Genomic DNA, 12,734 nt, shown 5'->3' on the forward strand with positions numbered 1-12,734 from the left:
GCCCGGATGGGCCGAGCGGCCTGACGTTCCCGACCTGTTCACGCCGGCGGCAACCACACCTGGTCGCTGCCGTCGTGAACATGGCGGGGTGAATAGGGTGCGAGGAGCTGCCTCCGATGACGCCGTGAAACTCGGCCGAGTTCACGACGGCCTTCCCCCTGCCGCGCGGGAGCGGAGAATCCCGCCCTCTGTCCCCCTTTTCAAAAAGCGGATTTGACTTCCAGAAAGCAATTATCTCTTTTACCTTACGAAGCAATGTGGAAACAGCTTTTCAAACGCAGATAGAGAGACACTTCTTTCAATCTGTGCAGTTCAAACCCTGTCCTAAACTCAAAGCGAAACTCAGAGCCACAGCCCAGCTCCACCCACACCATGAGATCACTGAAGCCATGTGATAAATTACAGAAACATTTCTTAAAGGGACACTCCCATGACAGTAAAGTTAACACTCAGTGGCTTACAGATTCAGGCATAAAGTCCTTGAAGAGAAGCTATCAGAAATCAGTCTGAGAAACATCTCCTTTCCTCCGAACACAGCAGAACTCTCAAAATAAAACTAAAAGCGACAGACACAGGGGCAGGGCTAAAAATGAAACTAAAAACGACAGACACAGGGGCAGGGCTGAAAATGAAACTAAAAACATACCATACCAAGCCCCTCCCATGAATGACATCACAGCCTATCTAATTGTTAAACCCCTCAAATCGCAGCTTGAGCAGACATATAATAGTAATAAGCTTTTATTGTCACAAGTGGGCTGCAAAGAGACATTGATAGGATGCAGAGCTGGGCCGAGAAATGGCAGATGGAGTTTAACCCTGATAAATGCGAGGTGATTCATTTTGGTAGGATTACAGGGTCAACGGCAGGGTTCTGAGGGATGTGGAGGAACAGAGAGATCTTGGGGTTCATGTCCACAGATCTCTGAAGGTTGCCACTCAAGTGGATAGAGCCGTGAAGAAGGCCTGTAGTGTGTTAGCGTTTATTAACAGGGGGCTTGAGTTTAAGAGCCGCGGGGTTATGCTGCAACTGTACAGGATCCTGGTTAGACCACATTTGGAGTATTGTGTGCAGTTCTGGTCACCTCATTATCGGAAGGATGTGGAAGCATTGGAAAGGGTGCAAAGGAGATTTACCAGGATGCTGCCTGGATTGGAGAATAGGTCTTATGAGGAAAGGTAGAGGGAGCTAGGGCTTTTCTCTTTGGAGCGGAGGAGGATGAGAGGTGACTTAACAGAGGTGTATAAGATGATGAGGGGGACAGATAGAGTGGACGTTCAGAGACTATTCCCTCGGGTGGATGTAGCTGTTACAAGGGGGCATAACTATAAGGTTCAGGATGGGAGATATAGGAGGGATGTCCGAGGTAGGTTCTTTACTCAGAGAGTGGTTAGGGTGTGGAATGGACTGCCTGCTGTGATAGTGGAGTCGGACACTTTAGGAACTTTCAAGCGGTTATTGGATAGGCACATGGAGCACACCAGAATGACAGGGAGTGGGAGAGCTTGATCTTGGTTTCGGACAATGCTCGGCACAACATGGAGGGCCGAAGGGCCTGTTCTGTGCTGTACTGTTCTATGTTCTATGTTCTATGTTCTATGTCCACAGATCTCTGAAGATTGCCACTCAAGTGGATAGAGCTGTAAAGAAGATCTATAGTGTGTTAGTGTTTATTAACAGGGGGATTGAGTTTAAGAGCTGTGGGGTTATGCTGCAACTATACACGATCCTGGTGAGACCACATTTGGAGTATTGTGTGCAGTTCTGGTCACCTCATTATAGGAAGGATGTGGAAGCATTGGAAAGGATGCAAAGGAGATTTACCAGGATGCTGCCTGGATTGGAAGGTAGGTCTTATGAGGAAAGGTTGAGGGAGCTAGGGCTTTTCTCATTTGAGCGGAGGAGGATGAGAGGCGACTTAATCGAGGTTTATAAGATGATCAGGAGGATAGAGGGAGTGGACGTTCAGAGACTATTTCCTCGGGTGGATGTAGCTGTTACAAGGGGGCATAACTATAAGGTTCAGGGTGGGAGATATAGGAGGGATGTCCGAGGTAGGTTCTTTACTCAGAGAGTGGTTAGGGTGTGGAATGGACTGCCCGCTGTGATAGTGGGAGTCGGACACTTTAGGAACTTTCAAGCGGTTATTAGATAGGCACATGGAGCAGAATGACAGGGAGTGGGATAGCTTGATCTTGGTTTCGGACAAGGCTCGGCACAACATGGAGGGCCGAAGGGCCTGTTCTGTGCTATGAAGCTACTGTGAAAAGCCCCTAGTCGCCACATTCTGTTCGGGTGAGCTGGCACGGGAATTGAACCCGTGCTGCTGGACTTCGTCTGCATCACAAATCAGCTGTCTAGCCCGCTGAGCTAAACGGGCCCTTTATCTCCAGATTAACCCAAGTTATTTTAATATTACTGCAATAGACACATATTAAAAATTAATACATTCATCACAATGTCCTTCGTTGTATAAGGAGACTCAATCCGTGCACAGTACCTTAGAGGGGCAATTAGGGATGGGGAATGAATGCTGGGCCTGCGACTCCCCCATCCCGGGGATAAAAATTAATTTCCCTTGCAATGAACCTTCGTCTGGGAATCCTTCGAAAGACCACCTTCCCCCGCCCGATCCCCCACCCCGAAACCTCTCCCCACGGGGCAATTTAGCACGGGGCAAATCCACCTCTCTGGGCTGTGGGAGGAAACCGGAGCACCCGGAGGAAACCCACGCACACACGGGGAGAACGTGCAGACTCCGCACAGACAGTGACCCAGCCGGGAATCGAACCTGGGACCCTGGCGCTGTGAGGCAGGGTCATTTAAATCACTGATTTATCTGTCGTGCAGCAGAAGAGGAGTCGCAAAGCCTTCTGGAACTGGGACGAAATCAGGGGGCTAACAAGGATGGATAGAATAAATGATAAACTGTTAAAGATATAGCTCTGAGGAATATAGAAAGTCAGAGAGATCTGGGCGTGCATGTCCACAGATCTTTGAAGGTGGCAACACAAGTGGACAAGGTGGTCAAGAAAGCAGACGGAATGCTCACCTTCCTTGGACGGGGCATCGAGTATAGAAACTGGCAAGTCAGGCTGCAGTTGTATAGAACCTCGGTAAGGCCGCACTTGGAATATTGCGCACAATTCTGGCCGCCACACTACCAGAAGGATGGGGAGGCTTTGGAGAGGGGGCAGAGGAGGTTTCCCAGGATGTTGCCTGGTCTGGAGGGTGTTAGCTCTGCGGAGGGGCTGAATAGACTCCGACTGTTTTCATTAGAAAGACGGAGGTTGAGGGGCGGCCTGATAGAGGGCTACAAGATTATGAGGGGCATGGATAGAGTGGATGGGCAGACACTCTTTCCCAGGGTGGAGGGGTCACCAGGGGGCATAGGTTAAAGGTCCGTGGGGGCAAAGTTTAGAGGAGATGTGTGAGGCAGGTTTTTTACACAGAGGATGGTGAGGGCCTGGAACGCGTTGCCAGGGGGAGGCTGTGGAAGCAGATACATTAACGGCGTTCAAAAGGCATCTTGACAAACACATGGATAGGACGGGGATAGAGGGATACGGCACAAGGAAGGGCTGAGGGTTTGGGCCAAGGGTGGGATCATGGCCGGTACAGGCTGGGAGGGCCGAAGGGCCTGATCCTGGGCTGGATTGTTGTTTGAACTGCAGAAAGTGACGGGACTGAATGCTGGTAAACCCCTGGATCTAACGTGTTGACCCCACTGCACAGGATTCGGGAAGGGGGTTACTCCAGTGGCTGGGGTGAACGCGCACGGCCGAGGAACGGGGAAAGAAATCTGCGAACCTACACTCTTCCCTGGCCCGGGATGGGGCGGGGCGCCGCCCGGAATGGGAGCGGGTGGGGTGGCCACCTTGATCCGGAGAGTGGGCGCGCCAGGGAGAGAGAGCCCATGAGGTGGGCAGCGATGCACAGGGCAGACTCCACCTCCTCTGAGGAGCTGCGATGGGCCATTAGACTCTGGGAACATGGGTGAGCTGATTGACTGGGAGAGGCATCGCAGCCGAGTTGGGTTTGCCCCCCCCCCCCCCCACCCCCCCACCTCCCTCCCTCCAGACCAATCCGGTGACGAAGCCAGTGGGACGGCCTGGCGGCTGACGTCAAGGCCCCCCCCCCCCCCCCCCACCCCTCTCCCGGCATCGCTGGGCGCACTCTCGTTCCCGAAACTTTGAACGGCCTTGGAGAGATCCGTTCGCCGGACGACCACGAGGGGGAACGGCAAACCCACACGCGGTCCAGGAGGAGCGAGAGGCTGTGTCTGCTCTGTCGGAGGGAACCTCCTGTATTTAGTCATCAAAGCCACGGTGTGACGATGCCGCCCGGGTTTGATTCTGCCAACAATCCCCGATGTGGGAACGCCGACCTGAATTCCCCGTGTCGGAACTCACACAGTAACCCCGTTCACACAGCACTCACCCCACCCTGTCCAGCCCCCGCCCGGGGTCGCTGACCCCCACACTCCATCAACACCACCTTTTCAATTCTCATCCTCATTTTCAAATCCTTCCCTACCCCCTCCCTGTCTCTGTAACCTCCTCCAGCCCCTACACCCCCTCCCTATCTCTGTACCCTCCTCCAGCCCCTACACCCCCTCCCTATCTCTGTAACCTCCTCCAGCCCCTACACCCCCTCCCTATCTCTGTAACCTCCTCCAGCCCCGACACTCCCTCCCTATCTCTGTAACCTCCTCCAGCCCTACACCCCCTCCCTATCTCTGTAACCTCCTCCAGCCCCTACACCCCCTCCCTATCTCTGTAACCTCCTCCAGCCCCTACACCCCCTCCCTATCTCTGTAACCTCCTCCAGCCCCGACACCCCCTCCCTATCTCTGTAACCTCCTCCAGCCCCTACACCCCCTCCCTAACTGTAACCTCCTCCAGCCCCTACACTCCCTCCCTATCTCTGTAACCTCCTCCAGCCCCTACACCCCCTCCCTATCTCTGTAACCTCCTCCAGCCCCTACACCCCCTCCCTATCTCTGTAACCTCCTCCAGCCCCGACACCCCCTCCCTATCTCTGTAACCTCCTCCAGCCCCTACACCCCCTCCCTATCTCTGTAACCTCCTCCAGCCCCTACACCCCCTCCCTATCTCTGTAACCTCCTCCAGCTCCTACACCCCCTCCCTATCTCTGTAACCTCCTCCAGCCCCTACACCCCATCCCTATCTCTGTAACCTCCTCCAGCCCCTACACCCCCTCCCTATCTCTGTAACCTCCTCCAGCCCCTACACCCCCTCCCTATCTCTGTAACCTCCTCCAGCCCCTACACCCCCTCCCTATCTCTGTAACCTCCTCCAGCCCCTACACCCCCTCCCTATCCTGTAACTTCCTCCATCCACTACACCCCTCCCTATCTCTGTAACCTCCTCCAGCCCCTACACCCCCTCCCTATCTCTGTAACCTCCTCCAGCCCCTACACCCTCTCCCTATCTCTGTAACCTCCTCCAGCCCCTACACCCCCTCCCTATCTCTGTAACCTCCTCCAGCCCCTACACCCCCTCCCTATCTCTGTAACCTCCTCCAGCCCCTACACCCCCTCCCTATCTCTGTAACCTCCTCCAGCCCCTACACCCCTCCCTATCTCTGTAACCTCCTCCAGCCCCTACACCCCTCCCTATCTCTGTAACCTCCTCCAGCCCCTACACCCCCTCCCTATCTCTGTAACCTCCTCCAGCCCCTACACCCCCTCACTATCTCTGTAACCTCCTCCAGCCCCTACACCCCCTCCCTACCTGTAACCTCCTCCAGCCCCTACACTCCCTCCCTATCTCTGTAACCTCCTCCAGCACCTACACCCCTCCCTATCTCTGTAACCTCTTACAGCCCCTACAACCCCTCCCTATCTCTGTAACCTCCTCCAGCCCCTACAACCCCTCCCTATCTCTGTAACCTCCAGCCCCTACTACCCCTCCCTATCTCTGTAACCTCCTCCAGCTCCTACACCCCCTCCCTATCTCTGTAACCTCCTCCAGCCCCTACAACCCCATCCCTATCTCTGTAACCTCCTCCCGCCCCTACACCCCCTCCCTATCTCTGTAACCTCCTCCAGCCCCTACAACCCCTCCCTATCTCTGTAACCTCCTCCAGCCCCTACACCCCTCCCTATCTCTGTAACCTCCTCCAGCCCCTACACCCCCTCCCTATCCTGTAACCTTCCTCCATCCCCTACACCCCCTCCCTATCTCTGTAACCTCCTCCAGCCCCTACACCCCCTCCCTATCTCTGTAACCTCCTCCAGCCCTACACCCCCTCCCTATCTCTGTAACCTCCTCCAGCCCCTACACCCCCTCACTATCTCTGTAACCTCCTCCAGCCCCTACACCCCCTCCCTATCTCTGTAACCTCCTCCAGCCCCTACACCCCTCCCTATCTCTGTAACCTCCTCCAGCCCCTACACCCCCTCCCTATCTCTGTAACCTCCTCCAGCCCCTACACCCCCTCCCTATCTCTGTAACCTCCTCCAGCCCCTACACCCCTCCCTATCTCTGTAACCTCCTCCAGCCCCTACACCCCCTCCCTATCTCTGTAACCTCCTCCATCCCCTACACCCCCTCCCTATCTCTGTAACCTCCTCCAGCCCCTACACCCCCTCCCTATCTCTGTAACCTCCTCCAGCCCCTACACCCCCTCCCTATCTCTGTAACCTCCTCCAGCCCCTACACCCCCTCACTATCTCTGTAACCTCCTCCAGCCCCTACACCCCCTCCCTAACTGTAACCTCCTCCAGCCCCTACACCCCCTCCCTACCTCTGTAACCTCCTCCAGCCCCTACACCCCCTCCCTATCTCTGTAACCTCCTCCAGCCCCTACACCCCTTCCCTATCTCTGTAACCTCCTCCAGCCCCTACATCCCCTCCCTATCTCTGTAACCTCCAGCCGCCAGACCCCCTCCCTATCTCTGTAACCTCCTCCAGCCCCTCCACCCCTCCCTATCTCTGTAACCTCCTCCAGCCGCTACACCCCCTCCCTATCTCTGTAACCTCCTCCAGCCCCTACACCCCCTCCCTATCCTGTAACCTCCTCCATCCCCTACACCCCCTCCCTATCTCTGTAACCTCCTCCAGCCCCTACACCCCCCTCCCTATCTCTGTAACCTCCTCCGGCCCCTACACCCTCTCATTATCACTGTAACCTCCTCCCGCCCCTACACCCCCTCCCTATCTCTGCAACCTCATCCAGCCCCTACACCCCTCCCTATCTCTGTAACCTCCTCCAGCCCCTACACCCCTTCCCTATCTCTGTAACCTCCTCCAGCCCCTACATCCCCTCCCTATCTCTGTAACCTCCTCCAGCCGCCAGACCCCCTCCCTATCTCTGTAACCTCCTCCAGCCCCTCCACCCCTCCCTATCTCTGTAACCTCCTCCAGCCGCTACACCCCCTCCCTATCTCTGTATCCTCCTCCAGCCCCTACACCCCCCCGCCCTATCTCTGTAACCTCCTCCAGCCCCTACACCCTATCTCTGTAACCTCATCCAGCCCCTACACCCCCCTCCCTATCTCTGTAACCTCCTCCGGCCCCTACACCCTCTCCCTATCACTGTAACCTCCTCCCGCCCCTACACCCCCTCCCTATCTCTGTAACCTCCTCCAGCCCCTACAACCCCCTCCCTATCTCTGTAACCTCATCCAGCCCTACACCCCCTCCCTATCTCTGTAACCTCCTCCAGCCCCTACACCCCTTCCCTATCTCTGTAACCTCCTCCAGCCCCTACATCCCCTCCCTATCTCTGTAACCTCCAGCCGCCAGACCCCCTCCCTATCTCTGTAACCTCCTCCAGCCCTCCACCCCTCCCTATCTCTGTAACCTCCTCCAGCCGCTACAACCCCCTCCCTATCTCTGTAACCTCCTCCAGCCCCTACAACAACCCCCTCCTATCCTGTAACCTCCTCCATCCCCTACACCCCCTCCCTATCTCTGTAACCTCCTCCAGCCCTACAACCCCCCTCCCTATCTCTGTAACCTCCTCCGGCCCCTACACCCTACAACCTCCTCCTAGCATCTGTAAACTTTTCCACCCCCTACAACCCCCTCCCTATCCTGCACCTCATCCAGCCCTACCCACCCCTCCCTATCTCTGTAACCTCTCCAGCCCCTACACCCCTTCCCTATCTCTGTAACCTCCTCCAGCCCCTACACCCCCTCCCTATCACTGTAACCTCCTCCAGCCCCTACACCCCCTTCCTATCTCTGTAACCTCCTCCAGCCCCTACAACCCCCATCCCTATCACTGTAACCTCCTCCAGCCCCTCCACCCCCTCCCTATGTAACCTCCTCCAGCCCCTACACCCCCTCCCTATCTCTGTAACCTCCTCCAGCCCCTACACCCCCCTCCCTATCTCTGTAACCTCCTCCAGCCCCGACACCCCCTCCCTATCTCTGTAACCTCCTCCAGCCCCTACACCCCCTCCCTATCTCTGTAACCTCCTCCAGCCCCTACACCCCCTCACTATCTCTGTAACCTCCTCCAGCCCCTACACCCCCTCCCTAACTGTAACCTCCTCCATCCCCTACACCCCCTCCCTACCTCTGTAACCTTCTCCAGCCCCTACACACCCCTCCCTAACTCTGTAACCTCCTCCAGCCCCTACACCCCCTCCCTAACTCTGTAACCTCCTCCACCCCCTACACCCCCTCCCTATCTCTGTAACCTCCTCCAGCCCCTAAACCCCCTCCCTAACTCTGTAACCACCTCCAGCCCCTACACCCCCTCCCTATCTCTGTAACCTCCTCCAGCCCGTACACCCCCTCCCTGTCTCTGTAACCTCCTCCAGCCCCTACACCCCCCTCCCTATCTCTGTAACCGCCTCCAGCCCCTACAGCCCCTCCCTATCTCTGTAACCTCCTCCAGCCCCTACACCCCCTCCCTATCTCTGTAACCTCCTCCAGCCACTACACCCCCTCACTATCTCTGTACCCTCCTCCAGCCCCTACACCCCCTCCCTATCTCTGTAACCTCCTCCAGCCCCTACACCCCCTCCCTATCTCTGTAACCTCCTCCAGCCCCTACACCCCCCTCCCTATCTCTGTATCCTCCTCCAGCCCCTACACCCCCTCCCTATCTCTGTAACCTCCTCCAGCCCCTACACCCCCTCCCTAACTCTATAACCTCCTCCAGCCCCTACACCCCCTCCCTAACTCTGTAACCTCCTCCACCCCTACACCCCCTCCCTATCTCTGTAACCTCCTCCAGCCCCTACAACCCCCTCCCTAACTCTGTAACCACCTCCAGCCCCTACACCCCCTCCCTATCTCTGTAACCTCCTCCAGCCCCTACACTCCTTCCCTATCTCTGTAACCTCCTCCAGCCCCTACACCCCCTCCCTAACTCTGTAACCACCTCCAGCCCCTACACCCCCTCCCTATCTCCGTAACCACATCCAGCCCCTACACCCCCTCCCTAACTCTGTAACCACCTCCAGCGCCTACACCCCCTCCCTATCTCTGTAACCACCTCCAGCTTCTACACCGCTCCCTACCTCGAGAGCTATGGGGATAAGGCGGGAATGTGGTATGATCTCATTGAATGGCAGAGCAGACTCGATGGGCCGAATGGCCTTACTTCGCCTCCTACGTCTTAATGACTGAAGGGTGGGAGAAAGGGTTCCTGGTCCTGTAAGGGAGATGGCACGGTAGCACAGTGGTTAGCACAGTTACTTCACAGCTTCGGAGTCCCAGGTTCGATTCCCATCTCGAGTCACTGTGCGGGGTCTGCACGTTCTCCCTGTGTCTGCGTGGGTTTCCTCCGGGGGCTCCGGTTTCCTCCCACAGTCCCAAGACGTGCAGGTTAGGTGAATTGGCCGTGCTAAATTGCCCCTAGATGGCACTACGGGGGGAGGGTGGAGATGTGGGCTTGAGTAGGGTGCTCTTTCCCAGGAACGGTGCAGACTCAATGGGCCGAATGGCCTCCTTCTGCACTGTAAATTCTATGACTCTATGAAGGGGGCAGGTGGGAGTAATTGGAAAAGTCAGGGGTAGGGTAGAGGGACCTCACCCCCCCCCCCTCCTCCAATCGCAACCAGACCCCTCCAGCCCCCCTTCGCCATCCATCCCTCCTTCCCCCCCCACAAACATCCCACTCCCCCTTCAACTATCCCATCCCTCAACCACCCCACTCCACCCCAATCAACACCCCCTCCCCTCCCTCAATCACCACCCCTCCCCCTCAATCACCTCCTCCTCCCTCAATCACTCCTCCTCCCCCCTCAGTCACCCCCCTCCCCCTCAATCACCCCCTCCCCCCTCAACCACCCCCTCCCCCTCAATCACCCCCTCCCCCTCAATCACCCCCTCCCCCCTCAACCACCCCCTCCCCCTCAATCACCCCCTCCCCCTCAATCACCCCCTCCTCCCTCAATCACCCCCCTCCCCTTCAGTCACCCCCTCCCCCTCAATCACCCCCCTCCCCCCTCAGTCACCCCCTCCCCCTCAATCACCCTCTCCCCCTCAATCACCCCTCCCCCTCAATCATCCCCCTCCCCCCATAATCACCCCCCTCCCCCGCAATCACCCCCTCCCCCCTCAATCAACCCCTCCCCCTCAATCACCCCCCTCCCCCTCAATCACCCCCCTCCCCCTCAATCACCCCCCTTCAATCACCCCCTCCCCCTCAATCACCCCCCTCCCCCTCAATCAACCCCCTCCCCCTCAATCACCCCCCTCCCCCTTAATCAACCCCCACCCCCTCAATCACCCCCTCCCCCTTCAATCACCCCCTCCCCCTCAATCAACCCCTCCCCCCTCAATCATCCCCCTCCCCCCTCAATCACCCCCCTCCCCCTCAATGACCCCTCCCCCTCAATCACCCCCCTCCCCCTCAATCAACCCCCTCCCCCTCAATCACCCCCTCCCCCCTCAGTCACCCGCTCCCCCCTCAGTCACCCCCCTCCCCCCTCAATCACCCCCTCAACCCTCAATCACCCCCTCCCCCCTCAATCACCCCCCCTCAATCACCCCCCCTCCCCCTCAACCAACCCCAACCCCTCAATAAGCCCCTCCCCCTCAATCATCCCCCTCCCCCCTCAATCACCCCCTCCCCCCTCAATCACCCCCCTCCCCCCTCAATCACCCCCCTCCCCTCAGTCACCCCCTCCACCTCAATCACCCCCTCCCCCTCAATCACCCTCTCCCCCTCAATCACCCCTCCCCTCAATCACCCCCCCTCCCCCCTCAATCACCCCCCTCCCCCCTCAATCACCCCCCTCCCCCCTCAATCACCCCCTCCCCCCTCAATCAGCCCCTCCCCCCTCAGTCACCCCCTCCCCCCTCAATCAGCCCCCTCCCCCCTCAGTCACCCCCCTCCCCCCTCAATCATCCCCTCCCCCTCAATCAGCCCCTCCCCCTCAATCAGCCCCTCCCCCCTCAGTCACCCCCTCCCCCTCAATCAGCCCCTCCCCCCTCAGTCACCCCCTCCCCCCTCAATCAGCCCCTCCCCCCTCAGTCACCCCCTCCCCCCTCAATCAGCCCCCCCCATAATCATCTCCCTCCCCCCTCAATCACCCCCCCCCCCCCCTCAATCACCCCCCTCCCCCCTCAATCACCCCCCCCTCCCCCCTCAATCAGCCCCCCCCCTCCCCCCTCAATCCCCCCCCTCCCCCTCAATCACCCCCCTCCCCCCTCAATCACCCCCCTCCCCCCTCAATCACCCCCCCACCCCCCTCAATCACCCCCTCCCCCCTCAATCACCCCCCCTCCCCCCTCAATCACCCCCCTCACCCCCTCTCAATCACCCCCCCTCCCCCCTCAATCACCCCCCCTCCCCCCTCAATCACCCCCCCTCCCCCCTCAGTCACCCCCCTCCCCCCTCAATCACCCCCCTCCCCCCTCAATCACCCCCCCTCCCCCCTCAATCACCCCCTCCCCCTCCCCCTCCCCCTCAATCACCCCCTCCCCCTCCCCCCTCAATCACCCCCCCCCCTCAATCACCCCCCCCCTCCCCCCTCAATCACCCTCCCCTCCCCCTCAATCACCCCCCCTCCCCCTCAATCACCCCCCCCCCTCAATCACCCCCCCTCCCCCTCAATCACCCCCCCTCCCCCCTCATCACCCCCCCCTCCCCCCTCAATCACCCCCCCTCCCCCCTCAATCACCCCCCCCTCCCCCCTCAATCACCCCCCCCTCCCCCCTCAATCACCCCCCCTCCCCCCTCAATCACCCCCCCCTCCCCCCTCAATCACCCCCCCCCCCCCCCCCCTCAATCACCCCCCCCCCCCCCCCCTCAATCACCCCCCCCCCCTCAATCACCCCCCCCTCAATCACCCCCCCCCTCCATCACCCCCCCCTCCCCCCTCAATCACCCCCCCCTCCCCCCTCAATCACCCCCCTCCCCCCTCAATCACCCCCCCTCCCCCTCATCACCCCCCCTCCCCCCTCAATCACCCCCCCTCCCCCCCTCAATCACCCCCTCCCCCTCAATCATCCCCTCCCCTCTCAATCACCCCCCCTCCCCCTCACCAACCCCTCCCCCTCAATCACCCCCTCCCCCCTTTATCAGCCCCCTCCCCCCTCAATCACCCCCCCTCCCCCCTCAATCACCCCCCCTCCCCCCTCAATCACCCCCCTCCCCCCTCAATCACCCCCCTCCCCCCTCAATCAGCCCCTCCCCCCCTCATCACCCCCCCTCCCCCCCTCAATCACCCCCCCTCCCCCCCTCAATCACCCCCCCTCCCCCCCTCAATCACCCCCCTCTCCCTCAATCAGCCCCTCCCCCC

The sequence above is a fragment of the Scyliorhinus canicula genome, chromosome 30 (genome assembly GCF_902713615.1).
Source record: "Scyliorhinus canicula chromosome 30, sScyCan1.1, whole genome shotgun sequence".
NCBI classification, from domain to species: Eukaryota; Metazoa; Chordata; class Chondrichthyes; order Carcharhiniformes; family Scyliorhinidae; genus Scyliorhinus; species Scyliorhinus canicula.